The sequence below is a fragment of the Grammomys surdaster genome, unplaced genomic scaffold (genome assembly GCF_004785775.1).
Source record: "Grammomys surdaster isolate TR1022 unplaced genomic scaffold, NIH_TR_1.0 330, whole genome shotgun sequence".
NCBI lineage: Eukaryota > Metazoa > Chordata > Mammalia > Rodentia > Muridae > Grammomys > Grammomys surdaster.
In genome coordinates, this window is record NW_021604749.1 from 2,003,381 (window position 1) to 2,017,631 (window position 14,251).

Below are 14,251 nucleotides of genomic sequence, written 5' to 3' on the forward strand. Positions count from 1 at the left end.
AAGAAAGAAAGAAAGAAAGAAAGAAAGAAAGAAAGAAAGAAAGAAAGAAAGAAAGAGAAAAAAGAAATATATGCAGAACAACAACAACAAAAAACACCAATGCACAGAAGACACCTGGCACCAACCTCTGGCTTTCCATACACATACACAACACACACATACACACAAACACACAGAGAGACATATACGCAGAAAGAAACATACAGTCCTGTATATACACATACACAAACACAGATATACGAAAATTTAAAGGAAAAGCAAACAACCATATCTCACATCCAGCCCAAAGAAGAGCAGGAACACTGCAAGTCTTGCATAACAGAGACCCCCACCCCCACCCCGAGGTTCTCTCCTCAGCACTGCCTAAAAGAGGGTGGTAGGGATAACCTGGGATTGTAATCCTTCAGAAGTGGGAGCTAGAGGATCATCCTCATCCTCAACTAGTTCCAGACCCACCTAGGTGTCATTAGACCCAATCTCAAAACACCAATGTGGGACTGTGTAAGGGTATCCTGGGTCATAGTTGAGCAGGTGTCTAGAACCCCGAGACTCTGCATGAAACTCTGTGTGAGAACCAGCAGGAGTTCGGCACCTTCCAGAATCTAGGGTCCTGAAAAACAGTCATGTCTTCATAGAATTACATTGTTCAGTCACATAGGCCAGACTATAGGCCTCAGGCCCCTCCCGGCCCCCACCACTGAGGCAGTCTCTAAATTTTCCCCACATTTTGGCGCCTAATGTGGGGCACAGACACCCCCAGACTTCAAGAACTGGGCCACCCCAGTCTGCTACAGAAAGCAGCCGAGCTTCCCGCCCTGCTTGTCCAGTGCTGTGAAGAATCGACTCAGTGAAGATACCGTACTTCTGCCATGCTGACTAAAGCTACAGCTGCTTAATCTCTCACTTGGAGGATCTCTGTGTTCCAGCCACGAGGACCCACATCTTCAAACAACCTGGCCAGGCCTCTGAGTCTGCTAAACAAGTAAAATCTCTCCCACAGGTGCTGCTAGGGTCTCTTTCTTCTTCCCCTATCCCTCTCCTTTTCTCGGCTGTGGGTTATCCGACGTTAACCCACATGCCCCTGTCTCAGTCCTAAGAGCCAAGGGCTTGAGACCAGTCGGTCCCTGGCTGCCTCAGAGCACAGGGATCCCCAATCCCTCTCATTTTTCTTAGCAGTGGGTTGTCCAGTGTGAACCCACATGCCCCGTCTCGGTCCTGAGAATCAAGGACTTGAGACCAGTCAGTCTCCAGCCAACTTCTGGCCCAGAGATCCCCAGTCCAAGAGCTCTACACCAGAGTGAAAATTCTCCATGCTGGGGGGGGGGGGTCCCACCACGCTCGCCCAGTGTTACAGGGAATAAACTCAGCCAAGATCCTGTGTGCTCCTGCCATGCTGAGCTACAATCCCAGCCTACTGCATCATGGTAGACACACGGACCCACAACACAACAGATATTCACGCCCACGCGCACCCACACATGGGCCTACATCGTTCCCTACAGGTGGTAGAGGATTCGGACAAAGCCAGCTCCAAGATTACCCCCCGCTGGCGCCCGCCAAGAACCTCTCCATGGAACCATGAGTAACCCCAGCATAGTCCCCAAGACTAGGTGGGTCTCTCTCTATCCTTTCTCCCTCTTTCTTTCTCCATGTGTTCTGGGCCAACATTTTCTCTCTGAATCTTAGCTACCACTAACTCCTGCCTGGCTCAAAAGACTAGGTCTATCTCTCTCTCCCTCTTCTCCATGTGTTCCCTACAAGATGACAAATCTCTATTCTTTACCCCTCCCCCCAAAAATCTCTCGCACTCTGCCTGCCAAAATGTTTACACCCCCCCCCCAGAGGTCAGCCTTTCCCACTCTGCCTGCTGGCTTCTCAAGAACAATGAAACTTCTTCCCTGAGAGCTGCTACACGACCCTGCCAACAGAAATTCTCCCCTCCCCCTCTAACTGAGAACAGCCATCAGCTTCTCCCAAGAACTCTTTGCTGGCCTCCAGGTGTCTCCCCGCCATGGCTCAGTCTTACACACCCTTTAACTCCTTCTGACTCTGTTATCAAACTTCTATGTTTCTTACTTTAAACTTTTCTTCTAAGTTAGCCTTTCTTTTCTCTAAGAAAAACAAAGGGAGATATGCCCTGGCTTCTAACAGGCCCCCTTCCCCACTGCTTTTAGGCCCTTCATTAATAATTTTCTCCCAAACAGGAATACCTACAGTAACGTTTGTGCTTTTCAACCAAAAAATTTTCACCTTTTGTTTTAATATTTCCTTTTCTCTCTAATACTCGTGATATATGTCCAACACTTTCTTCAACTCTTTAAAAAAAAAATTGCTTCAAGGTTTGAAAGTCATCTAAATTTACTTCCACAGGTTAAATCAACATGCTGATCACCATCTTTCAGCTTTTAATTAACAACTAATTTCCCTTCACAGACAAACTGTGGATGTCTACCCCAGATATTATTAACACAATGTTTTCTCCTTCAGCCATCCAATTTCCTCAAACACCTTTGACTTTCCAAGAGTGACTTAATGCTCAATATCCAGATACCTCCCCATCAGAGGTGCTACTTCCCTGTGATTATATCCACAGATCCAACAGAGACAAGCTGCCTACATCTCGTCAGACCACAGACTCCAGAGATGAGCTGATGCTGAGACAGCACCACCTTCTGGAACCTGCTAAGCTGCCTTCTCCCAGTCATCTCGTCTGACTGAAGACCCAGAGATACTCGCTACCAACTGTGGATGAACTCTTGCCAAAGTCACATAGCTGAAGTGACATGTTAGTGAAGAAATCATAATGTCTATTTAGATTAATCAGAAGTCATTACTCTCAAATTGTACAATATGTATTTAATTGATTCGATGATCTCTTGCCTTCCCTACCCCCCTATCCCCAACTCCCCTTATACTGTGACTTGATTGTGCTAACCCCTCTGGCCTACATAGTGCTTTCTTTCGGCTTCCTCATCCAAAATTTTCACAGTGACCCCCCCCCCTTTTTTAAAAAAGTAAAGGGGAGGAGATGTGGGACTGCGTAAGGGTATCCTGGGTCATGGTTGAGCAGGTGCCTAGAACCCTGAGACTCTGCATGAGACTCTGTGTGAGAACCAGCAGGAGTTCGGCACCCTCCAGAATCCAGGGTCCTGAAAAACAGTCATGTCTTCATAGAATTATGTTGTTCAGTCACATAGGCCAGACTATAGGCCTCAGGCCTTAGGGATTTACATACTAATGAAGGCCAGAGGGCAGAGCAAATTAAGCATGCTTCCCCCAGATCCTCCCCCAATCCTCCCCCTTTCTCCCTCCCTATATAACTCGGGACTGCCCTGAGTTCTGGGGGGTACGCCTAGATCCATCCACCATCTGCCATGACAATAAACCTTTCTGGAACCAAGGACCTTTTCATGTCATTGGGGCCTGCCACCGTCAAGGCCTCCAGGCCGCTGGAACCATAGGATTCCTCCCGAATGTGGGACCCGCCGCAGCGTGCAAGCCCCTCTCGGCCCCCACCACTGAGGCGGTCTCTAAATTTTCCCCACACACCAAAGGATCAGTAGAGTGATGGAAGAGGTCGGAATGATTCACAGGAACCACGTCCCACAGCTGCAGAAGGTACAAGGTTCCATTTTCCCATTAGGAAAGTGGGAACAACCCCACCCCATTCAAAGCCTGTTGAGCACACAGCTGGAGCAGCAGACCTGGAGTGCAGCAGGTGCCCCGCAGCGTGTTCCCTTTCCTTAGGGTGGCCCCTTCACATCTTCACTCCGCCCCTCCCCAATTTTAAACAAAGAAGAAAAATATAATTGTGAGTGACAGGCGGGGTGGGAAATGCCATTTTAAACCATCACTGACTGAAGCCTTTTCTGTCCCTGAGGGGGAGAGATTATTTCTCTCCAGACTAAATATATTTTCTTTAGCAAAGTGCTTTGATAGGCAGCTTTGGTTATGAAATGTGAGCCCCCCAGGGCACAGTTTAGAAGAAGACAGTAAAACAAAGAGCTAGCAGGACGGCTCAAATCAGGAAAATGAGCCAAGATGCCAGGTTTGGGAGGCTCACGGAGAATTGGGATGACATTGTGACAGCAAGCTCACCTCTCCCCGACATCCCACACGCTCCACACAGCTCCCTTACAGGGGTCCTTCTTCATCTGAGATGGGGGACTGTTGACTCCTACTGAACTGCTTTTCCTAAGTATGAGCAATTGTAAATCTTCCTCCATCTTAGCAGTGGGCACTGTGGGGAGGGGTGGTTTTGCAGTCTGAAGCGTGAGAGCAAAGCTAGCCTGGACTTCTCTCTTTCCTTGCAGGTCTGTCCATTCATCTTAGTAACTTTGGCTGTGACTCTTTTTTCTTTTCTAATTAAAAAATAAGGTTTGATCTTTTCTCTCAATGGAAATACTTTGCAGCTTCTCTTGGGCATGTTCGAGCCCCCAGCATTGTGACACTTACACTCTGGGGCTATTATTGCCTAAAACAAGGGTTTCTTCAACACAGCCTTTAGTAACCAAGACTGTGACTCCTGATCTCTAAACAGCCAAGTGACTAACACGTGAATGGAATTCATCACCAGCACCTTGAGAGAATGACGTGGAACACAATTTAATTGTGCTGCTCAGAACAGTACACAATTTAAAACTAACCTTTATTTCTAGAATTTTCTATTTAATGTTATCAGACCTCAGATGAGATGGGAGAAGTCCCTACTGTATCAGTGTGTGTGTGTGTGTGTGTGTACACTAAATACTATATATTCTATTTATTTGTTCATTGTCTCTCCTCTTGAGAGTATAAAGTCAGGAAAGGCAGGCCTGGAGTAGTTTTTAATTAGGTCTACTTCCCAGAAGAACACCTTGGAAGGCATCAACACACTTTTCTTCGATAAATGATTAGGAGAGAATCATATGGAATTTTGAAATGAACAGCAGACCAGGAAGAATGAAGAAGTCTGCGCTTTTAGGTCGTTACACGGCATTATTTCAGTCACAGCTGACAAAAACAGATAACAATGTGGACTGAGTTCAGATGAGATAAAAATCTCATCCAAATTCTACAACCAATCAAGGTTTCAGACTCAGACGAGTCTAGCTTTAAGCCTATCCTCAAATCTCTGGGCTAGTTCCCCAACTCTGTAAAAGGTAAATCCTCTGGAGCCTTTATGCTCCCCTAGTGGGAATGAAAATTAGTGCAGCCACTATGAACATCAGAACTGTATGAGGGTGTTCAACTAAAGTGAGATAGAACTACTATATGATGGCGCCACAGCATTGAGGGTGCATACCTAAGAGGACACACCACGGAGATGCCTGCACACCCGTGGTTACTGCTGCACTGCTCAGAATAGCCTTGATCAGATAGATCAGTTCAGCCTAGGTGCCTATCAATAGGAAAATGTGGAGTGTATACACAGCTGAAGTTGTTCAGACAGACAGAAGAATGGAACCGTGGCATTTGCAGAAGAATGGGCAGAACTGGAAATTATTTTAAGTAAAACAAGTGGGAGTCAGGAAGACAACTACAGCATATGTTCTCTCATGTGTAGAACCTGGAGGTAGATGTGTGAGTGTGTGTGTGTGTGTGTGTGTGTGTGTGTGTGTGTGTGTGAGAGAGAGAGAGAGAGAGAGAGAGAGAGAGAGAGAGAAGAAACTAGAAAAAACTGACCATGACTGGAGAGGAAGAGGTCTCAAGGTGGAGAAAGAGAAAGAAAATAGTGAAATGCACAGGACATGAAGGTAGGAGGAGGAGGAGGATCTGTAAGAGGTGGGCAAAAAGAGTGGGGGTGGGGTGGATAGCAGAAGACAGATTAGAACAAGGAATCTTAACATATGTGTTTGAAAAGGCCATAACAAGGCCCATTAGTGTGTGTACTGACTTTAAATTTAATTTTTAAATAAAAGAACACTTAAAAAGAGGGAGGAAGGGAGGGAGGGAGGGAGGGAGGGAGGGAGGGAAGGAAGGAAGGAAGGAAGGAAGGAAGGAAGGAAGGAAGGAAGGAAGGAAGGAGAGGGAAGAATGGAGGATAGGCCATCCAGACGGTTCACTGGACAAAAGTGCTTACCTACCATCAAGCCTGACCACAAAAGCTTGATCCCCAGAACCCACATGGTAGAAGTAAAAAGTACCTCCCCTAAGTTGTCCTCTGACCACCACATGTGGGCTGTGTCACATATATGCCTACAACATACACACACATTGATTGGTAAATTAATTAATTAATTTGTTAAATTCTAATTTTTAAAATTAAATAATTTAATTAATTGATTGCTTAATTAAAACATAGAAAGAAAAATTATTAAGTGAGCTAAGAACATAAAGAATTCAGAAAGTCAGAAGCACTTTATAGGAGAGAAGAGCCGTATCAGTGGCCGAATCTTTAGTGGGAAAACAAAAGGAAGAAAAATGACAAGTACAAGAGAAAACATCCAAATTCTACAAAGCAGCAATAGCTATGTGTAGACTACCAGAACAGAAATCCCAGGAGTGCAAACACAACAGACCCCCTCCCACCTGCCTACACTTCTCCACTGGTCTTCAGCACTGCTTAGGGTAACAGATCAAAACTAGGGTCCGGAAAGGAGATGTGAAAAAGCCTCTCCCCCAAGTCATAAGCAGCAGTGTCTCTGCAAAATAAGGTAATGAGACAGAGTGGGAGGGCTGAGCTAAATACACACCGACGCATAGGCCCACCAGCAGAGACGCCCCCAAAGCCTGCATGCAGATGCTCACTAGCAACATCTGGAGTAAGAGAAAATCAGAAAGGGCTCCACCCCCATGTACAAACTCGGGACTTCACAGAACTGTTCCTTCTGAATGACCAGAGCAGGGAACCAAGACTGAGTAGATCTCACCGGTCCAGAGAGCAAAGCGAATGGCGCAAGGAAACAAAAAGGTAGGAGTGTCGCCCAGGCCCAGATGCCCAGGATCAGCCTTGAATTACAGGCAGTCTCTGGAATCCTAAATGCTAAGACTGCAGAGCCTGCTGAACGGAAAGTTGTGATCCCACCATGAATATATTTAAATCTGTTGGTAAACTGGACAAAAGTAGAGCTATGACAATCCCAGGCTGAGAAATAACGTTCAGTGGATTCGCTCCTACAGAAACGTAGAAGAGCATGCTTTTTTCTACAGTAAATACAATTACGATCTTCAGCTGTTTACCAAATTTTCAGAATGCAATAAAACATTAAAATACACATTAGTAGTTTGTTTAAAAGGCAAAAAAAAAAAAGTGGCCTCAGTTAAGGGAAAGCAATATGTAGAAAATAGACCCAAAAATAATCCAGACTTTGGAATTATTTTTAAAACTTTGAAATGACTAAGATAAATTTTGTATCTAATAGAACTGGTGAGGAGATTGTTCAGTGGGTGAGGGTGTTTGCTTTGCAAGAAGGAAGACCTGAGATTAAATCCCAGCACCCAAGTTAAATCCCAATTTAAATGCCAGGAATAACAGCTTGCACCTGTATCAGTGAACTGAAAAAATTAAGTGATTAGTTTATTAGTCATAAATACACATGCACCTAATAACAGCACCCAAAACTCATTAAAAATTAATATAACAGAAAAGATAAACAACTTTGAAAAAACCCACATTCCTTTCCAGTATGTATGTAAGTTTCAGCAATACAAAACATTTTCTGAGCCATAGAACAAGTTTATGGAATTTCAAAGATGAAATCATTCAAATTAAAACAAAGAAAATCCCTGAAATTGTCAATAAGAAAATATACAGAAGCTAGGCGGTGGTGGCGCATACCTTTAATCCCAGCACTTGGGAGGCAGAGACAGGCAGATTTCTGAGTTCAAGAGTTTGAGGCCAGCCTGGTCTACAGAGTGAGTTCCAGGACAGCCAGGACTACACAGAGAAACCCTGTCTCGAAAAAAAAAAAAAAAAGAAGAAGAAAGAAAAAAGAAAGAAAGAAAAGAAAATATACAGAAAAATCTTCCACTTATTGGCAAATAAGACACTTTTAATAAATAACACCCATAACACCCAATCTTTCAGGTCAAAGAAGAAATCAGAAAGGAAATCTGAAAATATTTTCAACTAAATAATAATGAAATATATTTAAATATGTGAGATAATTTTATGCCATGTTTCGAGGGAAATTTAAAAATTGACTTATATTGAAAAAATATAAAAATAATCTAAAAAACAAGAACAAGGCAAATTTAGAGTAAAGAAAATACTTATAAGCAAGGGGAAATATAAAATTTTTACAATAAGAAAAAGTGGTGGGGAAAACAAATTACCAATATTTAGAATGAAAATCAGATCATCACTACAGATCCTACAGCTATTAAAAAGAGATGGTAGATATGAAAACAATAGATTGCCCATGACAATAGGCTGAGGGTTTGTTTTAATTAAATAAAATCACAGATGACTAATATTGAAGACATAGAAGACAGATCAGTCCTAGCTGATCTGTTCAAAGGGGAAGTAATAGCAACAGCAATTCTAACAATTCAGAAAATGCAGGAGGAGATGCTAGCACCAGCTTAATATACGAGGAGCATGGCCCTGGCACTAAACTGGTGATGATATTATAAGTAAAAACAAAATACATCAATTTCTCATTAATATAGATACAAAAAGTATTAACTAATCAAGTCCATGATACAACGAAAGGACTAACAATACCACAACCAAGCAGAGCTTTCTTCCTAACATGGAAGTCCGTCACTGTAACCCATCAGAGTTGGGGAAGACCACTGATCATCCCAAGATGTTCAAATAAACAGCCTTTGACAGAAATCAGTCTTTCAAAATAAAAACATCCAGTGAAAGTAAAAATCATTAGATCATCAGTCTCTAGCTACTGCTCTGACTCCCCAAAATCAAGACACATCCCCTACAATCTCTCCCTCAAGGCCAGCTACAGAGAGCTGCTAAGACCTCACAATTCTGAGGTGCACCCCCCCCGCCGCCCGCTCTCTCTCACTGGAACTGCAACATAACCCTAAGTTACAATTTTTATTTGCTCTGAAGCCTTGTGATTTCTAGCATGGAAGCAAGTCATGTAATGTGGAACATACAACACTGTCTGGAAACCTGTGCAAGCCAGAAATCCCCTTGTATTACGAAGTCTCTTTCGTCCTTCAAGACCTCGTGATGCTGCCTATGGTAGGATGCTAAGAGAGTCTGTCTCTTTCCCTTTGGGATTCCTACTCTGTGGCCACCGCCCCTAAAGCTCTCCTACCTCAAGGTCTCGTCATGGCTGCCTAACACCATGTGCCATCTCTCCTGATGCGATCCCACCTCAAGACTTCATTAATTGTCTATAGCTGAATCTATCACACTCCTCATAAAACTTTTGTGAAGGATATTTTCATCTCAGTTTTTTTCTATGAACCTTAAACATCTTTTATTATCTATAACAAATGAATAGGAGTATCTACTCTAATGTTCTGCAATGAGAAACCTACAGTTAACATTATAAGAATGGCAAACATTGAGCCTTCTAACACTGGGAGCAAGTCACAGACTCTCACTTCCACACCTGCATAGTGTTCACTGCTAGTCCAAGCAGCGCATAAGCAAGACAAGAAATAAAAGGTGAAATAGAAGCAGACTTTACTTTTTTCATAGATAAAATTTGCTTGAATCCCCAAGGCAAAACCAATGTCTGAAAACTCTGGATCCTTGAGTAAATTTTGATCAATCCATTTGGTAGATGATTTCCCAGTAATTTACAATAAGAGTCCTTAAAGGGTGCTAATGAAACGAGAAAGGACTTGCCCAAAATCGGTTGTAAAGGACACTTTCCATTCTTTTAGAGGGGGCTGTGAACTAGGTCCTAGATGGTTCTTGAGGAATTAGCTTTGTAGAAATGAAAACGATGTATGCTTGTATCTGCTACTTTTCCTGGTATTGTGATAGACATCACGACCAAAGGAACTTATGGGAGAAAAATTTATTTTGGCTTATGGTTCTAGGGGGCTAAGAGTCCGCCAGAGCAGGAAGGCGTGGCAGAAAGCAGGTATGTCAGGACCAGGAGGCTAAGAGATCTCATCTCAACCTCCAGCACAAAGCAGAGAGCACAAATTAAAAGTGGGGAGAGGTCATAAACTCCTAAAGCCCGCCCCCAGTGACATACTTCCTCCAGCCACCCTGCACCACCTACCCATCCCCAAACAGCCACAACAATTGTGATCCAATTGAGTCTATGGGGGGCATTTCTCCTTTAAACCATCACCGTGAACACATGAAGTTTAACATTTTACAAACATGCCTTTCCTGACATGTAGCAGGAAGTTTGGTGAAGCCCCTTCAACATCTGAGACAAGGTGGTTCTTCCTTAAGGAGAAGTGGCTTCTCTGGACATCTTGGGAGTTTTGCAGCACCCCTGGCTTACACATATCCCCTTAGAGGGGCAACCAAAGCTCTCTCAAGCACTGCTAAATGTCCCCTGGGAAAAACGGACATCAAAACTGCCCCCAGACGAAAGCCACTGATTTAGGTAAATACCCTGAAGTCTGAGGTTTAATTTAAACCATTGCAGAAAAAAAAAAAGAGTACAAGACACAGCCCACTGAAACATGGGGAATACTAACATGAATCTGAGTGTTAAATATGCAGGTATTTGTTAAAAAATTTTGTCTTATGTACATTTGGAAGATTCATAATGATGATTAAAATAAACTGTAATGTGCTATATAGGCAGAACACATACACTCATAATTACATGCAAAATTATCTATACAAAAACCACCCTGACAAGTATGTCCACAGGCTTGTGGACACGTTAGATTGTGGTTCATGGCTGATTTCCTTTTCTGGTTTTTAAAAATAATCTATAATTATATGCTTTTAGATGGGAAAAAATTGACAAATCTGAGAGCCTTGAAACATAATATTATTAATCATTTTTGATCTAATATTAGAAGAGACCCATCAGTAAACACAGCAGGAAGGGAAAGTTTCAGACTGTGTCCCTCTTTCATGGCCCACAAGGAAAACTTCCCAAGTCATAAGGACTGTGAACACCACACATCTGCAGAATGCTTCCCTCTGTTCTTCTCTGGCTGGTTAATTGAGAAACTTGTTAATCAAACATGCCTTCTGAGTTCACACCAGATTAGAGGCCTTTGTAAATAAAATTATAGCTAGGAATATGCCTTCCCTAGCTGGGAAATGAATTTAGGAATGGCAGGGGTGGGTACTGTGTGCCAAGACATCTGAGTTACTTGAACTCCTCCATATTCATGGATAACTATTGAGGACCCTCAAGCACCAAAAGTCCACTGAGCAGACAGAACTCACTCTACCATGAAGCAGAAACTTCCCCCAACAGAAATGTCCCACTGCAGAAATCCCTCTGTCTCTCCATAATGTGCAAGTGGTTTTGCTGAGGTCATGCTTGGCTGGGATATTGCTTGGTTTCCATGACAATGAGGGCAATAATATCCTTTAAAATTCTGTGGCAAAAACTCTTTGCTAAACTCATGCATTTATCCATGTCTCTGCTCAACCTGAGTGTCTCCTATAATAAGTACAGTATCCCTTATTTAGTGCTACTAAAAACAGAAGGGGCTGTCCATAAACAACTTCCAGCTTGACAGATTTTCACCAAGTTCAACAAAACAACTGACACTGAGCTGTGTGTGTGTGTTTGTGTGTGTGTGTGTGTCTGTGTTTGTGTATACACACATATGTGCATTGTGCATATGTGCATGTGTTTATCTGTGTATGTGTCTATAAATGTATGTGTGTATGAGTATGTATATACATTGTGTACACATGTATGTATGTGTTTATCTGTATATCTGTACATGAGTGATGTGCATGTGTAAATGCATGTATGTATGTGTATGTTTGTAAGTATCTATGTATGTATGTGAAGTCATTCAAGCATTGTGTCTCTTTTTCATGCAAAGATAAAACTCTTCATCCTGTACTAAAAATTTCAACAATGAGATATACTTGGACAATTTACTTGACCTCTACTAATCTCAGTTTAACCATCAGCAAAAATCTTCAAGACACAAAACACTGCGATCTAGTGATGGCATCAAGTAATGACAATCACCAACATTGTCGCATCACCATCATCATCACCATAATCATCACCGGTATCATCACCATAATAATTACCATCACCACCGGTCTTAATTAGGGTTTTACTGCTGTGAACAGACACCATGACCAAGGCAACTCTTATAAAAGACAACATTTAATTGAGGCTGGGTCAGACATTCATCAAGGTGGGAGTATGGCATCATCTAGGCAGACATGGTGCAGGAGGAGCTGAGAGTTCTACATCTTGTTCTGAAGGCTGCAAGGAAGGTCTCAAAGCCCATACCCACAGTGACATACTTCCTCCAACAGGCCACACCTCCTAATGGTGCCACTCCCTGGGCCAAGCATATACATCCACCACATCACAGTTACCTCCATCATCAACATTACAGTAATGCCAACATTCTCACCACTACAGTCATTACACCATTGCCACCATACCATCCTCACTGTTATCATCACCCTCATCAGCAGCACAATACCACTGTTCGCCATAACCACATCACCATCACTACCACCACCACCCTCACCATCAGGACCACCATCACTACCAACATCGCCATCATTATCACAGACCTTTGCTAAGCCTGTACTAAGTACCATCTTTTGCCGAACCCTTCACTAAGTAGTAAGGATTCACACCAGTGAGTAGCTTCAGGCAACCCTGTGAAAACAAAAACTTCTGTTACCTAAGTTGGCAGACAGGCAAACTGAAGTTCTGAGTGGGAATGTAACTTGCCCAAGGTCACACCACTAATAGGTTGCAAAACCTGAACCTTAACCTAGAGTTGCCTAGATCAAGGCCTACTTTTGATACTATGGGTTTGTCAGGTCTTGAGGATTTCCTCATTGGGCTTCCTGCCCCTTTTCCAGGTCTCCATCCTTAATCTCCCTTCTGAGCAGTGTAAGCCTCCACCGGGCCTGGCCCTAGCTCATTTCCAATCACCCTTTATCCACCATAGCTCTGGAAATGAACTGTTACTAATGGGTAGTCATATGTCAGCCTAATGAATGGGATGCAGACTCCCATTAAAATAATGAAATTAGCGAGTTTTGAATTTGGTTACATTGCATGGCACACAGCCTCGAGTCATTACCACCCTACTCTCTTTCCCTTGAATTAAACTCGGTTTATTTATTTAAGGTCTTTGGCTGGGCCATCTCTATTAAGCTCATATCATCTGTTTGGGAATGGATTTTTTTCTCTTTTGGCTTGTTTGTTTAAATGATGATTGGGCTGTTCCCTTGATTAATAAAGTTGTAAACATAGACAGAAACACCCTCCGAACCATGTGCAGAAGCAAAGGCTCTAAGTCAAAGGACGGTTCTTCAGAGGTTTGGGATGGGGTTTGGTTTTGTTTTGTTTTGTTTTTTAATTTCTTTTTTTCCTAAGGTTGAAAACAAGAGAGGGAGGTCCAATTACGCTGACATTTCTGAGCAGGAATACAACGGAGATCCATTTTGCAGGAACCCACTGAACTAGCTAATCAGATTTCCTTGGATAATTTGCTCCAAAGGTCAGCCGCCCTCAAAAGCACCAGAGCCTCATTACCCAGTGAAACTGGCTGCACATGGGGTTGGGACTTGGAGCTCAGCAAAGGGGGTGAATCTGGATTGTGTTAGCCCTCGTTCTGCTGCCTGGGGCTAAGTCTCATCTGTCTGTTCAGCCTCCAGACAGAACCACTCGCTGAGAAAGCACCTGGATTCCGGAGGTCCATCTCCGGGTGGGATTTACCCTTGTTCCAGGAACACTGGAGATGGTGACTCATCTAAACATAAATGTTGCTTCTGAATCTCAAGAAACGATCTTGATGCTGATGAGGACAACCAAGCCTACATAATCCTCACCAAGCCCAGCTCTATCAAACCTCAGATCCATCGTCTCAACCACTAAGGTGATGGAGTGAAGTGAAGGACTGCCTCAGACTGGAGCATGAAGCCCCATGAGACTCAGTTGAATGTGAGATCCTAGGTTGAAGCCTGGATTAAGAAAATACGATGTCTGTAGAAAACCTAACATAATCCTGAGCTAGAGCGCTGTCTCTGTCGATAAAGCAATTGCTTCACAAGCGTGGGGAGCCAAGTTCAACCCCTAGCATCCATGGAGAAACATAGCCATGCCCTGAAATCAGAATCTGGAATCTCAATCTCTCTGTCTCTGTCTCTCTCTGTCTCTCTGTCTCTCTCTCTCTCTCTCTCTCTCTCTCTCTCTCTCTCTCTCTCTCT

The 14,251-nt window shown here is 43.2% G+C and overlaps 1 pseudogene; it reads right to left on the bottom strand.

Annotated features, from left to right (window-relative positions):
- The window catches only part of LOC114630159, a 47,426-nt pseudogene extending 34,798 nt beyond the window's left edge, over positions 1-12,628 (bottom strand).
- Positions 12,629-14,251: the final 1,623 nt, after the last annotated feature.